Consider the following 15,675-nt stretch of genomic DNA (forward strand, 5'->3'; position numbering starts at 1 on the left):
ACCACACAGCCGCTCGCTCACCCTCCCCCCCCAGTGGGATGGGGGAAAGAATCGGAAGAGTAAAAATAAGAAAACTCATGGGCTAAGATAAAAACAGTTTAATAATTGAAATAAAATAAAATAAAATCATAATAATAAATAACAACAACAACAATAAATTGTAATGAAAAGGAAAACAACGGGGGGGGGAACAAAACCCAGGGACAAACAACAAAAAAACCCAAGTGATACAACCGCTCACCATCCGCTGACTGACGCCTAGCCAGTCCCCGAGCAGCAATTGCTACCCCCCCGGCCAACTCCCCCCTGTTTATATACTGAGCATGGCATCATATGGTATGGAATAGCCCTTTGGCCAGTTTGGATCAACTATCTTGGCTGTGCTCCCTCCCAGCTCCTTGTGCACCTGGCAGAGCATGGGAAGCTGAAAAGTCCTTGACTAGTGTAAGCATTACTTAGCAACAACTAAAACATGAGTGTGATATCAACATTATTCTCATACTAAATCCAAAACACAGCACTATATTAGCTACTAGGAAGAAAATTAACCCTATCCCAGCCGAAACCAGGACAGTATCCACCCCTTATTCTATACCATCTACATCATGCCCAGGTCCTACCCTTTACAATACATTCCAGTTAATCACCACCACTTTCCCTGTCTTCCGATACATACACACAGATATCATTCCCTTAGTCTATGGGCCATCCCTCTAAAATGTCTGTTGAGTTCATTTAGTCCATGACTTTGGGTTCTGTTGATATGGCATATAGCAACCATAAAAGTGATGACATACAGTATTGTATAGCAATTAACATCACATCATACCATTTAGTTCATTGGCTATTTTCACCCAAAATCAAATCCCCTTGAGGTACACATCGGACTTCCCCATCCTCCCGCATCACCCACCAAATGCACCCAGGTCCTTGCGCAAAAGCAATCCACAAATGGGCTTGCCTTTGCCCGAGGCAGGAATAACCCAGACTGTCTTCCCCAGCATATTCTTTATGTGCACTACAGGGACTTTATCCCCCTCCACAGTGCGTAAGAGTTTTGATTGGGCAGGGCCAGCTCGATTGGCAGATCCCCTAGTGTTGACTAACCAGGTGGCCTTTGCTAAATGTGTATCCCAGTGTTCGAATGTCCCACCACCCATTGCTCGCAGTGTAGTCTTTAACAGCCCATTGTATCGTTCGATTTTCCCAGAGGCTGGTGCATGACAGGGGATGTGATATACCCACTCAATGCCATGCTCTTTGGCCCACGTGTCTATGAGGTTGTTTCGGAAATGAGTCCCGTTGTCTGACTCAATTCTTTCTGGGGTGCCATGTCGCCATAAGACTTGCTTTTCAAGGCCCAGGAGAGTGTTCCGGGCAGTGGCATGGGGCACAGGACATGTTTCCAGCCATCCGGTGGTTGCTTCCACCATTGGAAGCACATAGCGCTTGCCTTGGCGGGTTTGTGGGAGTGTGATATAATCAGTCTGCCAGGCCTCCCCATACTGATATTTCAGCCATCGCCCTCCATACCACAGAGGCTTTAACCGCTTGGCTTGTTTAATTGCAGCACATGTTTCACATTCATGGCTACCCTGTGCAATAGTGTCCATGGTCAAGTCCACCCCTCGATCACAAGCCCATCTATATGTTGCATCTCTTCCTTGATGGCCTGAGGTGTTACCAGGGCCTGAGGCCCACCAAGCTATAAATAATTCACCCTTATGTTGCCAGTCCAGATCCACCTGGGCCACTTCAATCTTAGCAGCCTGATCCACCTGCTGCTTGCTTTGATGTTCCTCAGTGGCCTGACTCTTGGGTACATGAGCATCTACGTGATGTACTTCTACAACCAGGTTCTCTACCCGGGCAGCAATATCTTGCCACAATGCAGCAGCCCAGATGCGTTTGCCTCTGCGCTGCCAGTTGCTCTGATTCCTTTGCTGCAACCACCCCCACAGGGCATTTGCCACCATCCATGAGTCAGCATAGAGATAGAGCACTGGCCACTTTTCTCATTCAGCAATGTCTAAAGCCACCTGGATGGCCTTTACTTCTGCAAATTGGCTCGATTCACCATCGCCTTCAGCAGTTTCTGCGACTTGTCGTATAGGACTCCATACAGCAGCCTTCTACCTCCGATGCTTTCCTACAATACGACAGGACCCATCAGTGAACAGGGCATACTGCTTCTCATTTTCTGGTAGTTTATTGTACAGTGGGGCCTCCTCAGCACACGTCACCTCCTCCTCTGGCGATATTCTGAAATCTTTGCCTTCTGGCCAGTCCATGATCACTTCCAAGATTCCTGGGCGACTGGGGTTTCCTATCCGAGCCCGTTGTGTGATCAGTGCAACCCACTTACTCCACGTAGCATCAGTTGCATGATGCGTAGAGGGGACCCTCCCTTTGAACATCCAGCCCAGCACCGGCAGTCGGGGTGCCAGGAGGAGCTGTACTTCAGTACCAACCACTTCCAAAGCAGCTCGAACCCCTTCATATGCTGCCAATATCTCTTTTTCAGTTGGAGTATAGCGGGCCTCGGATCCTCTGTATCCCCGACTCCAAAACCCTAGGGGTCGACCTCGAGTCTCCCCTGGTGCTTTCTGCCAGAGGCTCCAGGTAGGGCCATTCTCCCCGCCTGCGGTGTCGAGCACATTCTTTACATCTGGCCCTGCCCGGACTGGCCCAAGGGCTACTGCATGAACTATCTCCCGTTTAATTTGCTCAAAGGCTTGTCGTTGCTCAGGGCCCCATTGGAAATCGTTCTTCTTCCGGGTCACTTGGTAGAGAGGGCTTACGATCAGACTGTAATTTGGAATGTGCATTCTCCAAAAACCCACAACGCCTAAGAAAGCTTGTGTTTCCTTTTTGCTAGTTGGTGGAGACATGGCTGTTATTTTGTTGATCACATCCATTGGGATCTCATGACATCCATCTTGCCATTTTATTCCTAAAAACTGGATCTCCTGTGCAGGTCCCTTGACCTTACTTTGTTTTATGGCAAAACTGGCTTTCAGGAGGATTTGGACTATTTTCTTCCCTTTCTCAAGTGCAGTCTGGATCAGTCCATGGCAAGGGTAGAAAGGAGAACCGTGGGAACAGCCTCACCTCTGTGCCTGGGAAGATCATGGAACAGATCCTCCTAGAGGCTATGCTAAGGCACATGGAGGACAGGGAGGTGATTCGAGACAGCCAGTATGGCTTAGCCAAGGAGCAAGTCCTGCCTGACCAACCTAGTGGCCTTCTATGATAGAGTGACTACATCAGTGGACAAGGGAAGAGCTACGGATGTCATCTATCTGGACTTCTGTAAGGCCTTTGACACAGTCCCCCACACCATTCTTCTCTCTAAATTGGAGAGAGAGGGATTTGATGGGTGGACTGTTCGGTGGATGAGGAATTGGTTGGATGGTCGCATCCAGAGGGTAGTGGTCAACAGCTCAATGTCCAGATGGAGATCAGTGACAAGTGGTATCCCTCAGGGGTCCGTATTGGGACCAGTACTATTTCATATCTTCATCAATGACATAGACAGCGGGATCGAGTGCACCCTCAGCAAATTTGCAGATGACACCAAGCTGAGTGGCGCGGTTGACGCGCCTGAGGGAAGGGATGCCATCCAGAGGGACCTGGACAAGCCCAAGAAGTGGGCCCATGTGAACCTCATGAGGTTCAACAAGGCCAAGTGCAAGGTCCTGCACCTGGGTTGAGGCAATTCCCAGTATCAATACAGGCTGGGGATGAAGGGATTGAGAGCAGCCCTGCAGAGAAGGACTTGGGGATATACAGGTAGATGAAAAGCTGGACATGAGCCAGCAATGTGCACTTGCAGCCCAGAAAGCCAATCATATCCTGGGCTGCATCAAAAGAAGCGTGGCCAAGGGAGGTGATTCTGCCCCTCTACTCCGCTCTGGTGAGACCCCACCTGGAGTACTGCGTCCAGCTCTGGAGCCCTCAGTACAGGAAAGACATGGACCTGTTGGAGCGGGTCCAGAGGAAGGCCACAAAAATGGTCAGAGGGATGGAACACCTCTCCTATGAGGAAAGGCTGAGAGAGTTGGGGTTGTTCAGCCTGGAGAAGAGAAGGCTCCGGGGAGACCTTATTGCAACCTTTCAGTACTTAAAGGGGGCTTATAAGAAAGATGGAAAAAGACTTTTTACCAGGTCTGTAGCAAAAGGACAAGGGGTAATGGTTTTAAACTAAAAGAGGGTAGATTCAGACTAGATATAAGGAATAAATTTTTTACGATGAGGGTGGTGAGACACTGGAACAGGTTGCCCAGAGAGGTGGTGGATGCCCCATCCCTGGAAACATTCAAGGTCAGGTTGGACGGGGCTCAGATCAGGTTGCTCAAGTTGAAGATGTCCCTGCTCATTGCTGGGGGGTTGGACTAGATGACCTTTAATGGTCCCTTCCAACCCAAACTATTCTATGATTCTATGAAATTAAGAAACTTGATATAGAACAATTCAGAGGGAGCAGCCCTTTTTAATACAACCCCCAAGTCTGGCATCACTATTGCTGTACCTTTTCTTCGTGCCTTCTACAACAACTATAGTTACTGCATGTGTGTACTGGGTCTGGCTGGGAGGGAGTTAATTTTCTTCATAGCAGCCTGTATGGTGCTGTGCTTTGAATTTGGGACCAAAACCGTTGATAACACATGGATATTTCAGTTACTGCTGAACAGTGCTTACACAGAATCAAGGCCTTTTCTGCTCCTCACACTGCCCTGCCAGCGAGTAGGCTGGAGGTGCACAAGAAGTTGGGAGGGGACACAGCCGGGACAGCTGACCCCAACTGACCAAAGGGATATTCCATACCACATGACATCATGCTCAGCATATAAAGCTGGGGGAAGAAGGAGGAAGGGGGGGACGTTCGGAGTGACGGCATTTGTCTTCCCAAGTCACCGTTACGCGTGATGAAGCCCTGCTTTCCTGGAAATGGCAGAACATCTGCCTGCTGATGGGAAGTAGTGAATTAATTCCTTATTTTGCTTTGTTTGCGTGCACAGCTTTTGCTTTCCCTATTAAACTGTCTTTATCTCATCTCACGAGTTTTCGCACTTTTGCCTTTCTGATTCTCTTCCCCATCCCACTGAGGGGGGGAACGAGTGAGCAGCTGTGTGGGGCTTAGCTGCCTACCAGGGTTAACCCAAAACAACATGTATTAATTTAGGAAGTCAAGCATCAAAGTTTGACATCTGAAATTTATTTTTTAATTGACCTACTGAAAGCTTACATAACAGATATCCTGGGGCTTAAGGTCCCCTCCAAGATAAGCAAATAAAGACATTTCTGATGACAGATTCAGAGCTCTTGATCTTCAGCCAAGTACAAAGACTATAGTTTCTCAGAATTCAAAAACCTTTTCAAGTGACTGATTTGAGAAACTGAATAATCATGCTACAAAGAGCATCATGAAATATCACGATCTGAAAGACTTTAGAGACTAGGAGAGTTGAATTCTCCTGCCAAACCTCATAGTATGACTGATAGTGTATATGAGACTTTACAGACCAGATTACAAAAAATCTACTGTTGCTGATGTCACGTGCAGCAACTACAGATAAAAAATAATAATGAGGGCTTTGGACCAATAATTTCAGTAAAGATTCCATTGGGTCTGGCTGGGATGGACTTAACTTTCTTCATAGCAACCTGTATGGTGCTGCGGTTTTGGGTTTGTGGCTAAAACGGTGTTGACAACACACCAATGTTTTAGCTACTGCTGAACAGTACTTGCACAGCATCAAGGCTTTCTCTTTTTCCTCACTCTTTTTCCCTCCCCAGCAAGTAGTGTGAGTAAGAAGTTGTGAGGGAACACAGCCAGGACAGCTGCTGTTATAGTTGTACCAACTCCCTTAGTGTTTGACAAACTACAGTTAGAATGGACCAGCACTGTGCTGAAAAACAACTTCTTCCTCTGCCACCTTGTCTTGTTACAACAAACGCAGTTGTTTCTGCTGCAGTGCAGTGAGCCAAAACCAATCTCACTGACAAATTATTATTTTTTATTATTATTATTACAAGTTTCTCTGTAATTTAGTTGAGTTCCCCAATCTGGGTCACCATGGAACCACAGAAATGGAGGAACACGGGAGATAATAAAAGGATGACAGCATTTCTTTCTGCAGCAATACCAGGTCAGGAGGTTTGCTGAACTCAGTGACCTTGAACTTGTCAAAAATGCCAACTTTGTACCCTTCAAGGTCAAACTAGGGGTGACACTTTTGCGGTGCAGTCACCTGCTTAGAATTTGTTAAGAGACATATGTATACCTGCAGAACATTGATCTAAAAATCAGTATATTAGAACTCAAGAATCGCTGGGTGAGTAAAAAGTGTCATGACTTAAACAAATGCATGAATTTAGATGACCATGATTTTTATTCTAATTGAAGATTTAAATTTGACTATGCCAATTAGCCAAAAATTAAGCTTCAAACTGATGGTTCCAATTTTCAGAAAACTTAGGGTTTTTTCAGTGTTGCACAACCATTATATAAAATTCACTGAGCACTGATTATTTAATGTATCATGGCTACTATGACCACACATTAAATTTAAGCTCAAATAGGTCATTAATTTCAAAAGAGATATGAAAACAATTGGCATTATTATTAGCATTATTCAGTAAGATTAGGGAAGATGCCATGTAAAGTAGAGCCTCTGCTTTAGCTCAGTGGCAAACTGTGACAGCTTGGTAGTGTAAATCATGGAATAGAAATGTCTAGGCTGGCAGGGACCTCTGGAGATCACCTGGTCCCATCTTCTGTTGAAAGCAGGGCCTTAAATTAGGTTACCCAAGGCCCCATTCAGCTGAGCCTTTAAGGGGGACTCCACCATTTCTCTGGGCAACCTATTGCAGTGATTAACTGCTCTCATGGTGAAGAACTTGTAATCTGGTCAGGTATTTCAGTTCAGAGATCAGAAAGGTGTCCTGGTTTCAGCTGGGACAGAGTTAATTTTCTTCCTAGTAGCTAATATAGTGCTGTGTTTTGGATTTAGTATGAGAATAATGTTGATATCACACTCATGTTTTAGGTGGTACTAAGTAATGTTTACACTAGTCAAGGACTTTTCAGCTTCCCATGCTCTGCCAGGTGCACAGGAAGCTGGGAGGGGGCACAGCCAAGATAGTTGATCCAAACTGGCCAAAGGGCTATTCCATACCATATGATGTCAGAATTCTGATGCTCAGAATATAAACAGGGGGGAGTTGGCCGGGGGGGTAGCAATCACTGCTCGGAGACTGGCTGGGTGTCGGTCGGTGGGTGGTGAGCAGTTGCATCACTTGGGGTTTTTTTGTTTGTCCCTGGGTTCTGTTCCTCTCTCTCTCTCTATTGTTTTCCTTTTCATTACAATTTTCCCCCCACCACCACTTATTAAACTGTTCTTATCTCAACCCACAAGTTTTCTTACTTTTGCCCTTCCGATTCTCTTCCCCATCCCACCGGGGTGGGGAGGGTGAATGAGCAGCTGTGTGGTGCTTAGTTGCCGACTGAAGCTAAACCACGACAGTCCTTTTACAGGACACGACAGGATGTCCTGTGCAGGACCCTTGACCTTACTTTGTTTTATGGCAAAACCGGCTTTCAGGAAGATCTGGACTATTTTCTTCCCTTACTCAAAAACTTCTTCTGCTGTATTGCCCCACACGATGATGTCATCAATGTATTGCAGATGTTCTGGAGCTTCACCCTGTTCCAGTGCAGCCTGGATCAGGCCATGGCAAATGGTGGGGCTGTGTTTCCACCCCTGGGGCAGTCAATTCCAAGTGTACTGAACGCCCCTCCAAGTGAAAGCAAACTGTGGCCTGCACTCTGCTGCCAAAGGGATTGAGAAGAACGCATTAGCGATATCAGTTGTAGCATACCATTTGGCTGCCTTTGACTCCAGTTCGTATTGAAGTTCCAGCGTGTCCGGCACGGCAGCACTGAGCAGCGGCGTGACTTCATTCAGGCCACGATAGTCTACTCTCCATTAGATACTCTCCACGATAGTCTCCACTCTCCATTAGACTTTCGCACTGGCCATATGGGACTGTTAAAAGGTGAACGAGTCTTGCTGATCACTCCTTGGCTCTCCAGTCGACAAATCAGTTTATGGATGGGAATCAGGGAGTCTCGGTTGGTGCGATATTGCCTCCGGTGCACCGTTGTGGTAGCAATCGGCACCTGCTGTTCTTCGACCCTCAGCAACCCCACAACAGAAGGGTCCTCCGAGAGACCGGGCAGGGTGGACAGCTGTTTAATTTTCTCCGTCTCCAAGGCAGCTCTACCAAAAGCCCACCGGTACCCTTTTGGGTCCTTGAAATACCCTCTCCTGAGGTAGTCTAGGCCAAGGATGCACGGAGCCTCTGGGCCAGTCACAATGGGGTGCTTTTGCCACTCATTCCCGGTAAGGCTCACTTCCGCCTCCAGTACAGTCAGCTGTTGGGATCCCCCTGTCACTCCACAAATACAGATGGGTTCTGCCCCTGTATAGCTTGATGGCATTAGGGTAGTACACTGTGCACCGGTGTCCACTAGAGCTTTATACTCCTGTGGGTCTGATGTGCCAGGCCATCGGATCCACACAGTCCAGTAAACCCGGTTGTCCCTTTCCTCCACCTGGCTGGAGGCAGGGCCCCTCTAGTCCTGGTCATAGTATTCATTACCCACTTCTCGTATATACGAGTCAGGAGCTCCTTCATTAAAATCAGGAGTAAGATCAGCCCTTCTACTCTGTCTGGGGAACTGTCCGCTGGAAACCGGAGCAGCAATTTTCCTGGAAGAACCCCCTTGTGTGATTGTTTTTCCTTGCAACCCACGTACCCGCGCCTCTAGGGTTGAGGTAGGTTTTCCATCCCACCTCCTCATGTCCTCTCCGTGGTCACGCAGGTAAAACCATAGGGTGCCCCATGGTGTGTACCCTCTATATCCTCTCTCTTGAACAGAAGAGTGCCGACTCCTAATAGCGGAGATGCTGCTCCGTACAGGTGGGGAATAGGATCTATCCTCTTTGAGTTGCTGGACCAGTTTCTCCACAGTTGAGACAAGGGAGGAAGAGATACTTTCTTCGTATTCCCAGAGTTGGCTAGCCACTTCATCCACCGTTGGTCCCTCTTCATCTTTCCAGGTCAGTATTGCCAATGAGCTGGCACACAACAATGGTGCGCTCCGTACCAACTTCCGCCACATGGGTCGTGTGCACTGGACCTCATCTGGATCTTTGGATAACTGCTCGTTGTCCAGGTCACCATAAGTCACTTCCAGCATGGCTAATTCCCTCAGGTACTGGATACTTTTCTCCATGGTGGTCCATTTGCCTGGGTGATATATAACATCTTCCTTGAAGGGATATCTTTCCTTTGTAGCTGACAGGAGTCGCCTCCAGAGGCTGAGGGCTTGTGCCCCTTTTCCAATCGCTTTGTCAATGCCCCCTTCCCTAGAAAGGGATCCTAGCTGTTTGGCTTCCTTACCCTCTAATTCCAGTCTACTGGCCCCGTTATCCCAGCATCGGAGCAGCCAGGTGACAATGTGCTCACCTGGACGACGGCTGAAATATTTCGCATATCTCGCAGCTCACTCGGGGATAGGGATCGGGTGGTTTCCGTCTCGTTTACTAGTTCTTCCTCTTCCTCCTCCTCTCCTTGTGATGCCCCTGCTCTTTCATCCTCCCTTTCTAAACGAGCTGACTTTCGCCTCCAAGATTTTTTCTTGTGTATAGGGGCGACTGATACCAGCACGGGTTGGTTCTCTTGTTCAGCCACAGTGCCTGTTGCGAGGGGTTGGAGTAACCGCGATATCTGTCATTGGGGCTGAAGTAGCCGTGGTGCCTGTCGCCAGGGGGGTTGGGAACTACAGGCCTGTCAGCCTGACCTCGGTACCGGGGAAGCTGATGGAGCAGATCATCCTGAGCGCCATCACACGGCATGTAGAAAATAACCAAGGGATCAAGCCCAGCCAGCATGGGTTCAGGAAAGGCAGGTCCTGCTTGACCAACCTGATCTCCTTCTATGACAAGGTGACCCGCCTAGTGGATGAGGGGAAGGCTGTGGATGTTGTCTATCTAGACTTCAGTAAAGCCTTTGACACAGTTTCCCACAGCATTCTCCTGGGGAAACTGGCTGCGCGTGGCTTGGACGGGCGTACTCTTCGCTGGGTAAAGAACTGGCTGGATGGCCGGGCCCAAAGAGTGGTGGTGAATGGAGTTTACTCCAGTTGGCAGCCGGTCACAAGTGGTGTCCCCCAGGGCTCTGTGTTGGGGCCAGTCCTGTTTAATATCTTTATCAATGATCTGGACAAAGGGATCGAGTGCACCCTCAGTAAGTTTGCAGATGACACCAAGTTGGGCGGGAGTGTTGATCTGCTTGAGGGTAGGAAGGCTCTACAGAGGGACCTGGACAGGCTGGATCGATGGGCTGGGGCCAATTGTATGAGGCTCAACAAGGATAATTGCCAGGTCCTGCAGCTGGGCCACAACAACCCCATGCAGCGCTACAGGCTTGGGGAAGAGTGGCTGGAAGGCTGCCCAGCAGAAAAGGACCTGGGGGTGTTGGTTGACAGACGCCTGAATATGAGCCAGCAGTGTGCCCAGGTGGCCAAGAAAGCCAATGGCATCCTGGCTTGTATCAAAAACAGCGTGGCCAGCAGGACTAGGGAAGTGATTGTGCCCCTGTACTCGGCGCTAGTGAGGCCGCACCTCGAATACTGTGTTCAGTTTTGGGCCCCTCACTACAAGAGAGACACTGAGGTGCTGGAGCGTGTCCAGAGAAGGGCAACAAAGCTGGTGAAGGGTCTAGAGCAGAAGTCTTATGAGGAGCGGCTGAGGGAACTGGGGTTGTTTAGCCTGGAGAAAAGGAGGCTCAGGGGAGACCTTATTGCTCTCTACAACTACCTGAAAGGAGGTTGTAGAGAGGTGGGGGTCGGTCTCTTCTCCCAGGTAACGAGTGATAGGAGGAGAGGAAATGGCCTCAAGTTGCACCAGGGGAGGTTTAGACTGGATATTAGGAAATTTTACTTCACCGAAAGGGTTATCAAGCAGTGGAATAGGCTGCCCAGGGAAGTGGTTGAGTCACCATCCCTGGAAGTATTTAAAAGACGTTTGGACGAGGTGCTTAGGGACATGGTGTAGTGGTGGTCTTGGTAGTGTTAGGTTTACGGTTGGACTCGATGATCTTCAAGGTCTTTTCCAACCTATACGATTCTGTGATTCTGTGAGTAGCCGCGGCGCCTTTCGCTTTGTCGTCAGATCCAGAGACCTTCTCTTCCCCTTGAGGATTCTGAATAGTGTTGAACAGGGCTCGGTAGGCATGGGCCAGGACCCAGCACGGTGCAGTGATTTGTGTCTCTCTGGAATTGCCAGGGTGACAGCATACTTTTTCCAAATATTTTACTAGTTTTTCAGGATTCTGCACTTGTTCAGGGGTGAAGTTCCAAAACACTGGAGGTGCCCGCTGTCCTAGGTACTTGCCCATACTATCCCACACACCCTGCCACTCATAACTATCCAGCCTCGGGGCAGATCTCTGGATGATATTCTTAAATTGCTTATTAACCTTAGACAAAACCAAAACAATATTCCCAAGCAATACCAATAGATGTATCCTAACCACCCAAGGATGTTCAAGATACTGAAAAGTTATTGCAATGAAGGAGGAAACATCATAGAAGAAGGTAGCAAAGGTGCCATTCTATATTTCTTCCATAAAAAAACCTCTCAGAGGAAGAAGTATAATTGCTAAATGTCTCCACGACGTGGTACCCGAAGTACAGTAATGGCTTCAGTACAAAACCCAAATACCAGATTAAGCTCAAGGAAGGCCACTGTTTTAATAACAAATCTCCCAGGCGAAACATCACTAATCACTGCAGAGCACAGCAAACTGCAAAAACCAACACCGATCTTTAACATGTAGAGCAAAAAAATGAGCACGGTGCAGATCAGATAAACTAATATCGAGAACAGATGAATCAATATTGTGACCCGCAACTATTAACAGATCTAAATTCCTTAATATGCTCTGGTTAATCTGTTATTATCTCAAACCCTTCGAGCCCCGCGTTGGGCGCCAAAAAGGACTGTTGTGGTTTAGCCCCAGTCGGCGATTAAGTACCACACAGCCGCTCACTCACCCTCCCCCCCATGGTGGGATGGGGGAGAGAATCAGAAGAGCAAAAGTAAGAAAACTCGTGGGGGGAGATAAGAACAGTTTAATAATTGAAAAAAAAAAAAAAAATTGTAATTAAAAGGAAAACAGAGAGAGAGAGAGAGAGAGAGAGAGGAACAAAACCCAGGGGAAAAAAAAAAACAAGTGATGCAACCGGTCACTGACCGCCGACCGACGCCCAGCCAGTCCCCAAGCAGCAATCGCTGCCCCCCCGGCCAACTCCCCCCAGTTTATATACTGAGCATGACATCATATGGTATGGAATAGCCCTTTGGTCAGTTTGGGTCAGCTGTCCTGGCTGTGCCCCCTCCCAGCTTCTTGTGCACCTGGCAGAGTATGGGAAGCTGAAAAGTCCTTGACTAGTGTAAACATTACTTAGCAACAACTAAAACATCAGTGTGTTATCAACATTATTCTCATACTAAATCCAAAACACAGCACTATACCAGCTACTAGGAAGAAAAATTAACTCTATCCCAGCCAAAACCAGGACAAAAGGACCTCCGTTATTCACCACCTAAACAAACATAACTGTAGTGAAATAACAGAACCGGAAGAACCCTCCTAAAACTTTAACAAGGTATTGAAAAATTATGAAAGGACACTGAAAAAAAATGGTTATGGTCGGTCTTTATAGATATTTGTCAGGCACCTATATATATTTATTTAAAATGGAGGAGAAGAGAGTCTGCTGTAAGATTCCAAGAAGGATTTAGCCTTCTTATCATCTTATCTTGTTTTAGTTTGGATTATCCACACCAGAATTATGAACGTTTTCTCCACTTCATATTACGTGGCCATGTTTAGCCCTCCTGGCTATGATTTTAATAGATTTGTGTATCAAATTTATTATAACTTTAATGCCTAAATAAAGCTAGTGTATAGCATGCTAAGATGACTTCTTTATGCCATTTAAAAATAACAAAGTATACTGAAACAGACTAAGGCTTAATGAATGAATGCATTACTTAAGATCAAAATGTATAACTTTTTAAATATAAAGCTATGTGTTATTTCACACACTGCTTTAACACTATATCCATACTAATCTTCATAACTGAAGAAACACATGGTTTTTGCCAGGTGTCTGTACCCTCAACCTAAGGAAAGCTTCATTTAACAGGAGAACGTGATCAAAGTCATTGAGCATTCTTCACAGAATGTATGACTTCCAAGAAATTACAAAGTGAAAAAAATGTGATGATTTTATTGGTTGAATAAAATATTGAATCCTTTACACATCTCCAAGTTTTTATTAAACGCACAAGATGGTCAATAATTTAACTGTCAAGTTGCATTAGAAATAACTTATTAGCTTACATGAAGACATTAAGAATCTGAAATAAATGCATTCTGAATCTATTACATGGACAAGCGTCCCTCTACTTTAACGTAAGGGGCATATTTCACTATTACCAGTAACATGTTTTAACGCTTGTACTAGTTAATGAAGATATAAACGATTTCTGTTACATAACAGTATTCTGCATGCTGACTTTGAACTACAGACGACTTAAGTCATTTATTTTAAAATCGGCTTTCAGGGTGGATTAAAAGAATGAAGCACAGGACTAAAAATAGATTAGAAGAACTAACAAGTGGGGTTTTTTTCCTCATGCATATCAGGGAGTTTAACTGAGCACAGACTAAACTTCTACATAAACTTCCATTTTTGTGAACTATCTGCTGGTGGAGAGTTTTCTAGAAAAGGCGTTCATTTTGACCACCGCTGCGCCGGCTGTTAAGACTACCGACACAGTGAGATCCTAGATCCTGTATCCTGCCCACAGCTCCTTCGCCAGTGCTACCACCTCGAGGGAAGCCGGGGCGGGCAGGCGGACAGCTCTCCAGGAATGATTTCCCGTCAAACGCAACCGCCCCTGAGAGAGGAAAGATTCCCCCCAACTCTCTGAGGCTGGCGAAGGACGCCGGGAAAAAGGAAACAGGGTCTGTCCCGCCTTTCCACCGTGGGGCCCGAGGGCGACGGGAACGCGCCAAAGCTCCATCAGCCCGGCCCGCCGAGCATACCTGCTGGTCTCCAGGAACGAGTACCGCTCGGGCAGGAGCTGGAGACAACGCTGGAAAAAACACACATGCCGTTCTTTCAGGAAGTCCAACCGCTCCACCTCCCCAAGTTCAGCGCCAGTCGCGCTACCGCCATCTTACCCCTGCCTGTAGCCGGCGCGCACAACCTGCGTCATATGCGGCTGCCGCGAGACACAACCAGCCGCCGGTCCCGCCCGCTGGGCGTGAAGTTCTCTTGCCGACCGCCCCAGTATCGTCTGCCAGCTCTCCCCACAGACCTGGGCTGGGCAGCCGCACCTCCCTCAGTGGCTCAGCTCCCCCGCGGGGGCTCTCTGGGTCCACCTCATCCCGGAAGGATGGGGAGGGGGAGAGAGTAACTGCTTACTTCGTTAACGGCACGCTGTCAGCCTGCAAGAGCTGCCAGTCAGCTCAATACGTGCCCGAGATACTATTAGGTAAAATGACTACATATTGTTTTATTACAGCTGCTGATATCCTGCAGGTAAATCCAGTAACTTGAATTAATTATTCGTGTCTCAGGAAATAAGTTACTGTGTAGCAAATTGTATACAAGACTTCCATCGACGTTCATAAGGGTTAATAGGAGCAAATAAAATCAGGGTTACTGTTTCTCGTATACCAATCTGAAATTCAAGGAGGAGTATAAAAAAAAGCTGATCATAGTGGAGAACTTTTAATACAAAATACAAACATATGTCATGATGAAAACACTAATAATGTAACAAAAACCAATTCAAATACAACACTCAGAAAATACAAAGGTAATGTATGTCATTGGATCAAGCAAATTTTGTGAAAACTCCTGAAGACAGTTGGCCACTTCATATGCAAAGGAAATCATCATCCTGTAAAAATGATAGGCAGATGCCTATTTAAAAAAGTGCTTATAAATAACTATTTTTATAATGGTATGTGTCCATTGTTCTCCTCCTTAACTATAAGGAATATGTAAAAGTGGTTCTGAACGTGTTGGTCCAATCTCTTTTCTGCATTCCTCCCAGCTCTTGATAGGCCTGCAAAACCTGGACAGGTCTCTGGCTACGTGAATTTCAACCTTATAGTGAAACGGACAAAAGAAATCTGTTCTTTTTGATCAATCACAGAATGAATTATATATGCTCATTAGATCTTTATCATTTAGATAAGTGCAAAGTAAACAAAACAAATCTACCTAGTGAGAAGGAGACTTTTGCCCACGCTACCACAGGAAACAGCAGCAGCTTTTATTCCATGGAATTAAGAGGGGCAGCAACTGCTTGCTTTCATTACTTACATATCTGCATACAGCAATCAGGTCTCTTAACTTTTTCTTTAGCATGAACAATAATACATCCTAAGGTGTTTTTTCCAAACTGTTTTCACACTGAAGTAAACAAAATCACCTCTATATTTAGAAGGAAACATGGGCTTGAATAAACCCACAGAATTTAGATAAGGAGGAAAAGCAACATCTTTGTTTAGAATAAA

The 15,675-nt window shown here is 46.6% G+C and overlaps 1 protein-coding gene across 1 annotated transcript in view; it reads right to left on the reverse strand.

The window, feature by feature from the left end:
- The window catches only part of LOC140650460 (geranylgeranyl transferase type-1 subunit beta-like), a 94,822-nt gene extending 80,498 nt beyond the window's left edge, over positions 1 to 14,324 (reverse strand). Inside the window, 1 exon segment of the mRNA XM_072858710.1 lies at positions 14,191 to 14,324. The gene's annotated coding sequence lies outside the window, so the exon portion shown is untranslated.
- Between the last annotated feature and the right edge of the window lie 1,351 nt (positions 14,325 to 15,675).

This window comes from Ciconia boyciana, chromosome 4, assembly GCF_034638445.1.
Source record: "Ciconia boyciana chromosome 4, ASM3463844v1, whole genome shotgun sequence".
Classification (NCBI taxonomy): Eukaryota; Metazoa; Chordata; class Aves; order Ciconiiformes; family Ciconiidae; genus Ciconia; species Ciconia boyciana.